Source organism: Syzygium oleosum, unplaced genomic scaffold, assembly GCF_021117445.2.
Source record: "Syzygium oleosum isolate NSW1041296 unplaced genomic scaffold, Sole_v2.1 Sole_v2.16, whole genome shotgun sequence".
Classification (NCBI taxonomy): Eukaryota; Viridiplantae; Streptophyta; class Magnoliopsida; order Myrtales; family Myrtaceae; genus Syzygium; species Syzygium oleosum.
Window position 1 is genome coordinate 1,539,901 of NW_026607500.1, and position 12,713 is coordinate 1,552,613.

General features: G+C 38.8%; 1 long non-coding RNA gene across 1 annotated transcript; it reads right to left on the bottom strand.

Annotated features, from left to right (window-relative positions):
* Positions 1–10,056: 10,056 nt before the first annotated feature.
* Positions 10,057–12,442, bottom strand: LOC130140184 (uncharacterized). Its single transcript, XR_008818199.1, has 2 exons — positions 11,048–12,442; positions 10,057–10,348 (listed from the first exon to the last, which is right to left on the bottom strand). It is a non-coding gene; the product is annotated as an uncharacterized LOC130140184 (long non-coding RNA).
* Positions 12,443–12,713: the final 271 nt, after the last annotated feature.

Below are 12,713 nucleotides of genomic sequence, written 5' to 3' on the forward strand. Positions count from 1 at the left end.
TTTTGAAACCTTTTTCATCAAGGCCGCATTCATCTCACCATGGACAAGGTTGGGACATTGGTTAAGTACTGGTTGGTAGTTTCTGAGCCCCACAATAATATATAAAGAGCGGTAGAATTACCCAATATGCTACTTTAAAACTTCAGGGTCACGGTACCAATGATTGTCTTCCATTTTAAGCATTGATATCAGATTGCGTTTTCTTCTTTGTATCGTTGTGGCATAAAAATATTTGGTATTTTTGTCCCCCGACCTTAGCCAGCTTATCCGGGATCTCATACTTCAGTACATCTCATCTTGCCTCCATAATTTCTTTATTCGTTCTTTGAGTTGCTGCGAGTCCTCCTTGAAGCCAAACCCACTAGGGTTATTTGTTATCTCGATTAGTCTCTTCATTAAACACTCAATTTTCCTTTGAGCGTTGGAAAATTTTCTTTTACTTTAGGTTCCCAATGCAATCGCCACCTTCCTCGATTTCCTCCTGGGTCTCCATGGGGGCAAAACCTATCATGCCAGGCCTTTCTAACCACTTCCTTACATTCCGAGTCTTCTACCCAAAAAGCCTTAAACCGAAACTCCTTTTTCCTCTTGTTATTCTTTGGGTGCATTGTAACAAGTAACAAACTATGATTAGAGCCCATAGTTGGTAAAGCGTATGCCTCTACACTTAGAAATTCTACTCGCCATTCTAAATTGCAAACTGCCCTATCCAGTCGTTCTCTCACTAATGCTTCCCCTTCTATATTATTAGACCATGTATATGCGCATCCCTTGCTTTTCATATCCATTAAAGAACAATCATTTATCATTTCCCGAAATGCCACCAATCTATAATTATCTTACCCTCGTCCACTAGCCTTTTCCCAATAATAACGGACCTCATTAAAATCACCCATACAAATCCATGGAAGAGTGTTATTGCAATGAATAGCCCGTAACTTGGGCCATAATTGTAGTTGTTCCTGGAACTCGGTAGATCCATGAAGAAATGATATTCTCATTCGAGTCCCACAAGTGGGTCCCTGCATGTGATGTCAATCAACTCCCTCGAGTAGTCCTGTATTTCCACTGATATCTCCTCTTCCCACATAAGAACCAAACCCCCTATTGTGCCAATCGGATTGATAATAACTGACTTCCTGAACTGAAGTTGCTGTGTTAATCTATCCACTATGATTCTTTTATTCTTGGTTTCCATGAGGAACACCAAATTGGGCCTTTCAAGAGTCACTAAGGCTTGGAGGTGCTGGAACGTCAGGGTAAAGCCCAGTCTCTGATAGTTTCAGCTCATCTATCCCTCGATGGCTTATTAGGGCTAGACACCAAAGCCCATTCTTGAGCTTCCACACCCACTTGAATGGGAGCATCAAGAAGAAGTGTCTCATTTATAGCCTTCACGTCTATACCCTATAGATTCAGCTGTTTAGCCTTCTTAATTTTATTGGTTGTTGGGGGATATGGCATTTCCAGCCCTTCTTATATGAGGCGAATGTGCCTCTAGAAGAAGCTACCGACCCTGGTGAGTCTAAGAGTAGAGGTTGGGTATCTTTAACACTTTTAACTTTTTTTGTCATCGACTCCTCGAGTATTCCTTTTCCCTTTGCTTTAGAGGATTTTGACAGTTGACAATCCATGGGGTTTACCAATTGCATACCATAGTTTTCCGTAGGGATCAAGGTCTCCCTGGTGACATCCAATACTGGTGTTTTGGGGACTGTTTCCTCTTCCTTGAGTTGATCTACTTCCCCATTGTATATCTTCCAAAAAGGGCTATTCTCCGGTGCTTCCTCTTTCAACCAATAACCGAAATTCCTGAGTCCCTCTTCCCCTAGCCTTGGTTCAATATAGGGATTTCCTCACAGTTTGTGGCATAATGACATATCCGTCCACACGAATAGCAGTAGTAGGGGAGCCGTTCATACTTGAAATCTACCCAGACTTTATCACTACGGTCAAAATTTACAATAGCTCCTGGCCATAAGGACTGGCTAGTTCTAAAAGCATTCACACTCTACCCACATTGCATGGACTTCCCTCTTTGCTATCAATTTTCAACTCCACACCTTTCCTATCTTTCCTACCACCTCCATCATAGTTTTAGCCATGATACGAAGTTCCGGTAGTCCATGCACTTGCACTTAAGAATTCATAGTGAGTAAAGACATGCTGATGTATAGGTACCTTAGGTTGGAGTTTACGTAGGATTAGCAAGTTGCCAGAAAAGCACCACGGGCTGGCTTCTAACACTCTTTTCAAATCAGCTTTTGTTCTAATGATAAAATGCCCGATTGTAGTAGCTTACACACTACATGTTACGTTTTCCATGCCTTCTTCATTGTGGATAAAGGGGCCTGCAGGTTTACATTAGGCCTCGAATAGATTTTTCCCAACAAAATCATATTACAAGCTCTCCATTTTTCCTAAGGAATTTCTATTTTTATGTTTTCCTTTTATTAAAACGGGGAGAAAAACCCTAGGACACTAAACATAACCTAATGACTTTTCTTTAACACATGAATAGTAAAATGATGATTCGATGCTAATTCATTTTTTTGTATTTCCACTTATAGTAACCTACATGCATGAGACGCACTAAGTAAATAATTCTATATATATACGTGTATATATATATATATATATATATATATATATATATATGGGTTGATTATTAAAGTTGATTTTAAAAGGGTTAATACCATGAAAAATCCCAAACTGGTACACTTATGACAAATTTACCCTAAATTAATTTTTGGGTCACCAAAAACTTCAAATCGGTACACCTATGACAAGTTTACCCCAAACTAATATGGATTTCCACGTAGACTTGCCATCAGCTCAGTAATTTCATGGCAAAATTTGACAAAAGCTAACGGAGGGTAAATATGTCGCAACTGTACCGGTTTGGCGTTTTTGTTGATCCAAAAATTAGTTTTGGGTAAATTTGTTACAGATGTATTAGTTTAGGGTTTTTGATGATCCAAAAATTAATTTGAGGTAAATGTGTCACATGCGTACCAGGTTTGATTTTTTCGTGTATCAACCCATCTTAAAAATATGTGACTCTCTAGATGACGTGCAATATGTGACACAAACATTATAAAAGTAACTAATCATGTATCTAGATGCAATCTATATGAAACCCTAATGACATTTTATCTCATTTTATTCTTTATAAAAAAAACCATAAGCTATCTTAAATATATATAAATTCTAAAATTAACATGCATTATCTTAAATATGAATTATAAATGCACCCAAAGTTATAAATATGCAGGTGATATATGATATGCAATATATACTCGACGATTAATAAATCTTATGATGCATTAAAATATATGTCTTACCCACAATTCATTAATATAATGCAACGCAATTCATTAATATAACGCAATGACATATTATTTTGACGCAATCAATATTCATCTAATCAATCACACATGACAAATCATATTATAAATCACACATCATGCATGTGACAATTTTAAGGATCCGACCTTTAGGCTCAAGGTCCGACGCTCTAATATGTCTTAATTAATGCAAGGAATATTCATGACACAATGAAAGAAGCTAAGGTTTTACTACTAAATAACATGCATCTAGAACTATATAATAAAATCAAATTAGTGTTAAGAAAACCTCTGACGATTTTAATGTTGATAAAACTATCTCTTGTAATTTGTGATTTGATAGATGTGAGTGTTATTTTTGCTCAGGTGACTATTGATGACTCAACATCATTGAAACTATCCTCAGTGCGAAGTAAAAGAACTTGAAAGACCGGAAGGAACTTAAGGGTGGACAAGTCAAATAGAATGAGAAGTTCCTGAGGATTTGGAGAAACCAATAGGTGAGCATATCTCTGGAAGTCTAATTCACATACGTGCTCAGGAAAAATCGATGAAGTCTGATGAACACAACAATTGTCAACTGGATCACTAGGCGGAACCGAGCAAAGTTGATAGAAGCTACGGCTTATATCACACTAAGAAGATCGCTTCTAGATAAGTAACATAACGAAGACCTAGACATTCTATGACTGTTATTACACGTTCAAACGGATCTAATAGCCACTCACAAGCTTGGAATTACAAATTTATTTGTTTCGAAGAGAATCCAATCTATTATTCATCATATCGTTAGACAAGGGTTATTTCCTAACTCGGAGATGATATTCGTGGAAGTGGCAAAATTTCTAGAAGATCTGATTGTATAGGTGTTGGTACCTAAATTTTGGCTCATTATTTAGAAATAATTACACAAAATTTAGGGGAAAAGTTCCAAAAAAGTCCTAAACCTTTTGCATTAGTGCATTTTTAGTCCTAAACCTTTTTTTGGTGCCAATTCAGTCCTAAACCTTTTGCATTGGTGCCAATTTAGTCCTAAACCTTTTTTTGGTGCCAATTAAGTCCTAAACCTTTTAAATTGGTCCCAATTCAGTCCTAAATCTTTTGTTTTTGTGCCAATTTAGTCCTTCCAGTCAATTTTGATCGAAATTTGCCGACGTGGACGCCTGCCGGCCGGTCACCGGCGCCGACGTGGCGCTGACGTGGACAACTTAAATAATATTTTAATATTTTTTTGAATTTTTATTTTTTTCCTTTTTTTCTTTTTTTTCCACTTTTTTTTTATCTCTCTCCCTCCTTCCTCTGGCCGGTCGCCGGTCCGGCAACCGGCCAGAGGCCAGAGGCTGGCGAGCTCGACCTCGCTGACCACTGGCGAGGGCGGCCTCGGCGCGGCCTCCGGAGAGGTCGCTGGGCGAGGCTCGACCTCGCCGGATCTGGCGAGGTCGAGCCTCGCCCGACTAAGGCGAGGCTCGAGCCCTCGCCGGAGGCCGCGGCGAGGGCGAGCCTCGCCATGGTCGGGCGAGGCCCGACCTCGCCGGATCTGGCGAGGTCGGCTCTCGCCCAGCGACCTCGCCGGATCTGGCGAGGTCGGCTCTCGCCTAGCGACCTCGCCGGATCTGGCGAGGTCGAGCCACGCCCGACCAAGGCAAGGCTTGCCCTCGCCGCAGCCTCCAGCGAGGTCGCTGGGCGAGGCTCGCCCTCGCCGCGGCCTCCGGCGAGGTCGCTGGGCGAGGCTTGACCTCGCCAGATCCAGCGAGGTCGATCCTTGCCCAGCGACCTTGCCGGAGGCCGCGGCGAGGCCGCCCTCGCCAGTGGCCGGCAAGGTCGAGCTCGCCGGCCTCTGGCCTCTGGCCGGTCGCCGGACCGGCGACCGGCCAGAGGAAGGAGGAAGAGAGACCAAAAAAAAAAAAGTGGAAAAAAAAAGAAAAAAAGGAATAAAATAAAAATTCAAAAAAATATTAAAATATTATTAAAGTTGTCCACGTTGGCGTCGGTGACCGGCCGCCGACCGGCAGGCGTCCACGTCGGCAAATTCCAGTTAAAATTGGCCGGAAGGACTAAATTGGCACAAAAACAAAAAGTTTAGGACTGAATTGGTACCAATTTAAAAGGTTTAGGATTTAATTGGCACCAAAAAAAGGTTTAGGACTAAATTGGCACCAATGCAAAAGGTTTAGGACTGAATTGGCACCAAAAAAAGGTTTAAGACTAAATTGGCACTAATGCAAAAGGTTTAGGACTTTTTTGTCACTTTTCCCCAAAAATTAGAGACTAAACTTTAGCCCCTGAAAAAAAAATTTAAAGTTAAATTGCATAACATTTAGTTTTAAGAACATTTATTAAGTAGCTGCATTTGCATCGAGCCGGTGGCAGATAGTTCAGAACTTAATTGAGCCCGCGTGGATTGGGAACTCGGCCAAGCCCATTCATTACTATGGCTGAATTTTTTTGTACGTGGGGGAATTTTCAAATATATATATACAGAAGTTCACAATCTTGGCAAGGGCAAAATAAAAAACGTGCGGATCTTTATCTTTGGAATGAGCAGAAAGGAAATTGCGATAGGCGTGATATGAAGGAACAATCTTTAAGAAAGCCTATATTTCTAATTCGGTGCACTTCGTCAATAATAGAAGAACGTACCCACAATACATTCTTGACCGAGATGGGCATTTAGGCACGTGTCCGAAAAAGTAAAGGGAGACTCTTTCGACACGTAAAAAAAAACACAGAGAGAAAATTGAGATAAAAAAGAGTGAGCTCGGCAAGTCCTTTGTGGCCGAACTCCCTTCCCTCGTGGCCAAACCTGTAGCCACGCCTCCGAAGACTTGCTGCTGCCCAGTCCATCGAGCCTACTGCCCCGACGAGCTCCTTCATTGCGTCGTGGCATTAGTCGTTGTTCTATGCTAAGTTGCTGATCTGACGACGTCCTTCCGTTACTACACTGAACAGACGACTGCTCTAGCTTGTTCCTACAATCTTAGCACCAAACTAGCGAACCAAGGTGAATTCTAGCAAGTTCTCAGCGAGTCTGAATCTCCCCGGCGTCCTCTCAGTCCCTAATCGCTAGTTCCCACGGTGATAGAAGACAACCCGAGGTTGTCCCAAGGCTGATCGGCAAAGCAAAGATCGTGACTTGTTTTGGCTTTTGGTCAAAGCGGTGGAACTTGTCTCCATTTGCATGGTGAATTGCTTGTGAAGTCTTGAGAAAGAAGCAAAAAGTCTTGATTCTTGGCGGAGATTATTTGGTCAAACTAAAAGACCAAGTATTAATTTACTAGGATCTCCTTTGGCGAGTTGCCACAGTTGTTGTCCGATTAACCGAGTATCATTTCACAACTGGCCACACGAGATATTCCTTTGAAGTTCAAATTTGGAAAATTATTTGCGCATTTAGGTAAATATCTTATCCGAGTCAATTTGGATATTTTATTGCTTATTCTGTGCTTATCGTTATCTAACTTTGCATATTTGAGCGATAGGCACAATTTCAATTACGATTTATCTCCTAATCCACAACGCGATATGATCTTTTGATTCTGTCTATAAGTCTTTAGATGGAATTATTAGATTGCGCGGTTAGAAAATGTATATTGATCTTTAAGCTTTAAGATTAGGATATTGATTCTATTTTTGCGGAAATATCAAGTCGATGGGATAACGTTTCTAATTGTTGTTATCTTTGGTGGGTGATGTTTTTATTATCTTTGATTGCTTACTTTATTGGTAGAAAATGGAAAAAAAATTTACATGTTATATAGGTTAGTTTTAAAATAAAAGAAAACCCCTAAAAATACCTAATTGACTTGGTGTGTTGACTTCGTTGCTTTGTTGATTGTTCTTTTAATGATTGCGCACCCGCATGATCACTCACTGCATGTTAGTAATCTAGATTAAAATTAATCCAAGCTGCCTGCATAAATGTTTTCAAGAAAATGAAATGGTACCGAAAGAGCATTAGAGTAATCTAGTGTAATCAAGTCCCCGAATTCATTTAATCTCTGGTTCGTAGAAGAAGAGTAATTCTCTCACACTTTACTTGGGTTTCTAATCGACCCATCAAAAATAGATTAGTGGCAACTCTTAGATAAAAATCATTTGCATGTTAAGAACTTGAACTTAAAGTTGCGAATTGGTATGGGCTTGGGAGAGCCCGAGCTAGGTTTAGGTTTAGTAATCCATTAGCCGAATTCCTAGGTGGTGCACTCGAGGGTAGGTCGCGACAATAGGAAACCAAATCTCCGATCATTTTATAGCAATCTACAATGGCTACATTGATTATCTCAAAGATCATACAATAGTCAACTTAAAGATCAATCACTATAAAAAGGACCGGTGCAAGCCAATGTTGATAGAGATGAGCTGCGAGAATTACAATAACTCCTTACACACTTTGTGTTTTATCAATTTGCTTATTGAGAGTCAAAGATTGTTATTATTTTGAGAAGTGTACAAGTGTTGTAATGGTGAAAGTATTCGTGGTAGTGTGATCTACTAGTTTTGGGTAGAAGCAGCGCGTCTAAATAGTTACTAGTGAATTTCAGTTGTTGGTGGCTGTTTGATTGGATTGTTGGTGGCTGTTTGATTGGAAGAGTGAACGTAGGTTATTCCAAGCAAAACCACTGTCAATCTGTGTGCATCTATCGTATCTATTTACTTGTCATTTCATTTCTTTGATAGAAGCATCGCGCACGTAGTTTTTGTTTATATCTATCCTGCATATATCAACTTGATTCTATGCAATTCCGTAAAAAGTTATCAAGTTTTGTTAAGTAACATATTCACCCCCTCTAGGTTATATCACTAGTCACAACAATTGGTATTAGAGCAAGTTGCTTACTTATTTTGAAGTGTTTCATTTCAAGAGCATAAAGATTCTTTATGGCTAGTCATATTGGTGCAGTAGTCTGTGAAGGCCAATCAAACTCGAGACCTTCATACTTCGATGCAACAAACTACAACTACTGAAATGCAAGATAAAGGCATTTATCACATCAATGGATCCATGAATATGGGAAGTCGTTGAAAATGGTGTCCGTCCTGCTCGAGCAAATTCAATAATAATCTCATCTGCAACCTCTGGCATTATTGAAAACACAAGACAAACAAGAGCAGTATAAACAACAATATCTGCCAAAGAACTAGTAAGAAGAGAAATTCTTGATGCAAAGGCTCTATATTCCCTTTATTGTGCTCTATCACCTGTTGAATTCAACTATACAAACTACAAGTCACTTTTGAAGAAACTAACAGAGTCAAGGAAACCAAGATGAACATACTCTTGGGGAAATATGAAACCTTTAAGATGAAATTTGATAAAACAATCACTCAGATGAATGTACACTAAGATTATTAATGGTCTTGTTTACCAAGGAAAAATATTACAAATGCAGAAAATGTGAACAAGATCTCGAGAGCATTACTAAAGGAGTGGAATCATGTGAAGACTTCGATTCGAGAAACATTGAGAATCGTGCCTCTCTCATTGGATGAACTTTTGGGAACACTAATGGCATATAAAGCGAAAAATATAATGAATGAGAGCAAAAAGGTACGAAGTTAATTGCTTTTAAGGATAACATGTATGATATGTTGGAGAAACATCTCAAGGAAATTTTGATAATACCAAAACTATCCTTAGTATAATGTTTTACATTGATATTTGCAGATGTTCATGATAATGTTTAAAGAACCGAAGTGATAAGATCACGTATTTGTTCTAATTGTAAAAGCAGCACCAACGGATCTCTAAAGATTAGCAACAAGACGATGCATACTTTAAGCTAAGGAGATCAGGACGTTCATCTTGTAATATGACTGTTGGTTCACTATTATTGTGGATTGGACATACACAGCAGAAGAAACGAAAGATCTGATAATAGGCTGTCTAATAATATGTCAGAGTCGTAGCGACAAGATAGTAGCAACAGCAATTTCTGGTAGTCTGCAAATGTTCGGGAAAGGCTGTATGGGCAGTACCATCCTTGGACAATAGCACCAATGAACTCCTAATGGCTCTCTTGCTTCTCCAAGACATCTCCAACAGTCTAATTGAGGATGCTTATAAAATAGAAGATCTTTGACGCCAAGATGTTAGAGACGTGCATACACAAAACCATAAATCTGCTACAAGCTATGTCCTTATACAAAAGCTCTTATCTATTTGTGAATCTTGCTACATCGTAATTATGCTAAAAGATCAAGTGTACTTAGCAACACCTAATTCATGATAGTGTGATCTATCTTCTGAAAGGATTGGTGTGTGTTGGTTGTAATTTGTTCAGTAAATTACTAGTGTATTCCAGCCCGACTTGTGGCTTTTAGTAGTAAGAGTGAACGTAGGCTTGTGGATAAAGCCGAACCACTATATATCTTTGCGTGCTACTAATTCTTTTTATTTCAATCACAAAAGTACACAATCAGCTCACCGTTTCTAAAATATCATCTGAACCTGATCTTTACTTAGCACTTACTATTTTCCACAAAAGTTGTCAAAAATCTAGAAACAACCTATTCACCCCCCCTCCCCTCTAGGTTGTATTGTTAGCCCCAACATGATACATCGGACGAGAACAGTGTTGATGAAGTCATTGCTCTGTTGTCCAAAAGATTCCAAAATCTTATAAAGAAACAAAGAAATTTCAGTGGAAAGAAGCAATCAACTACAAGACGATGTTTACTTTAAGCTGAGGAGATTAGGATGTTCATACTGTTATAGCAACGGATCATTGAATATGACCATTGGTTCACTATTATTGCCGTTATGGACTGAACATACACAGTAGAAGAAACAAAAAATCTGAGAATAGACTGTCTAACAATATGTCAAAGCTGCAGCGATAGAACAACAACAGAAGCTATTTCAAGTAGTTTGCAAATGTTCGGGAAAAGCTGCATGGGCAGTACCATCCTTGGACAACAGCACCAACGAACTCCCAACGGCTCTCTTACTTCTCCAAGACATCTCCAACAGTCTAATTGAGGATGCCTATAAAAGAGAAGATCTTTGACGCCAAGATGTTAGAGACGTGCATACACAAACCAGAAATCTACTACAAGCTGTGTCCTTGTGCAAAAGCTTTTATCTGTATGTGAATCTTGCTACATTATAATTATGCTAAAAGATCAATTGTACTTAGCAGCACCTAATTTCTGATAGTGTGATCTATCTTCTGAAAAGATTGGTATGTGATAGTTGTAACTTGTTCAGTAAATTAATAGTGTATTCCAACCTGACTTGTGCTGTTAGTGGTAAGAGTGGACGTAGGCTTGTGGATAAAGCCGAACCACTATATATCTTTGTGTGCTACTAATTCTCTTTGTTTCAATCACAAAAGTACACAATCAGCTCACTGTTTCTGAAACATCATCTGAACCTGACTTTACTTAGCACTTACTATTTTTCGCAAAAGTTATCAAAAATCTTGAAACAATCAATTCACCCCTCTCTAGGTTGTATTGTTAGCCCTAACAATTGGTATTAGAGCCATGTTGCTTGTTGTCTTAAGTGTATTTCTTCTGAGTATAAAGATCTTCTCTTATGGCTAACTTTGGTGGTTTTCTTATCAATGATGCTCTTTCTCCTAGCAAGCTGCCCTACTTTGATGGAAGCAATTATAGCTATTGGAAGCAAAGGATGCAATCCTATCTTGAGGCAACATATCTCGACATGTGGGATGTAATCGAACGCGAAGTAGACATACCTACTCTAGCTCCCATCCCAGTCCTGTTCGACGAGAAGGACAAGAAGCTCAAGCTAAAGATGTTGCAGCTATTGCTGCTGCTGAAGAAGCTCGACGAAATAGAGCTGGTCACAATGCTAAAGCTAGATATTTGCTATATTGTTCATTATCTTTATCTCAATTTAGCAGAATTTCTTCTTGTGTCACAGGTAAGGACATTTGGGATTGACTTCAACTGATATTTGAAGGAATTGATAGAGTATATAGGAGACAAAGATGAACATCTTTCTTGGACAATATGAACTTTTTCAAGATGAAATTAGATAAAATAGTATCACAAATGTTCAACAGATTCATAGAAATAGTAAATGACCTAGCACACCAAGGAAAATTGTTCATTGATGGAGAAAATATGAACAAGCTATTGAGAGCATTGCCAAAGTAATGGAACAACGTAAAGACCTCAATACGAGAAACAATGAAGATTCATCCAATCACGATGGATAAGCTGATAGGAACATTCACGTCCTATGAAATAGAACAACAAAATGAAGAAGGTAATTCAAAAGGTAAGAAAGTTATTGCATTCAAAGCTAACCATGATGATACAGGTGATCAAATATCATTAGGAGATGAAGGTAACAATGAAGATATGGCATTATCCACTTGAAGATTCAATAGCCTTATGAAGAAAGGAGGAAACTTCAAAAGAAAACGTCAAACGAAGTTTCCAGAAGAAAAGAGGCAATACAAAAGCAAAGAAGACTCCAAAAGTAACGATCTTATTTGTTATGAATGCAAAAAACCATGTCACATAAAGCCAAATTGCCCATTGCTCAACAAGAAGAAAGGGAAATATGAAAAGAAGAGGAGAGAGCACTGAAAGCTGAATCATGGAGTGATACCGAATGTGAATCCAGTGATGGAGAGGAAGCAAAACTTTGTCTAATGGCATATTCCGACCATGAAGATGAAAATAAGGTAAATAATCCTGAACTAACTTATGAAGAGATGTAGGAATTTTTGAAAGAAATGTTTGAAGAACACAAAAAGGTTTCAAAAAGGGTTTCAGTTTTAAAGAAATAAGTTTTTGAGCTCACTTCCAAAAACCTTGATTACAAAACTATTATTGAAAACTTGAAAAAGGAAAACGGCCTCCGAGTGAGTGAAGTTCACATTTCTCAAGCTGAAAATAGTACTCTCAAAGAAGAGATTTTAAAACTCAGCACCACATTTTCTCTCGATTCAAAAATCTTGAAGCACATTCTCTCAATGCAAATTCCTCACTATAACAAATGTGATTTGGGACATGAGGACAATGATACTGAGAAGAATCCTTTTCCAAAAATCAAAGAGAGGGAGAGATTTTTTAGGCCCATTACAAGGAGCTTAATTTAAAGGCCAAATATCATTGGCCATTTGTTTCCATTTTGTGTGCTTGCGGGCCCAGTTTCGATATAGTTCATATAATTGCAATTTTTCAGCCACTTCACTTCATTTAGGTATATAATGAATTTTTTTTTTGTAATATTACCCCTAAACCAATCGAGTATCTATAGAGATTTCTTGGGTAGGACGACCACCAAATCACTGTAATAGGAGACACTTTCTTGCAACCCCACCTTTGAGTTCCTATATTCGAACCCTCAGTCTCTCTCCTTGCCACTGAACGTGTTTGTACTGAAGA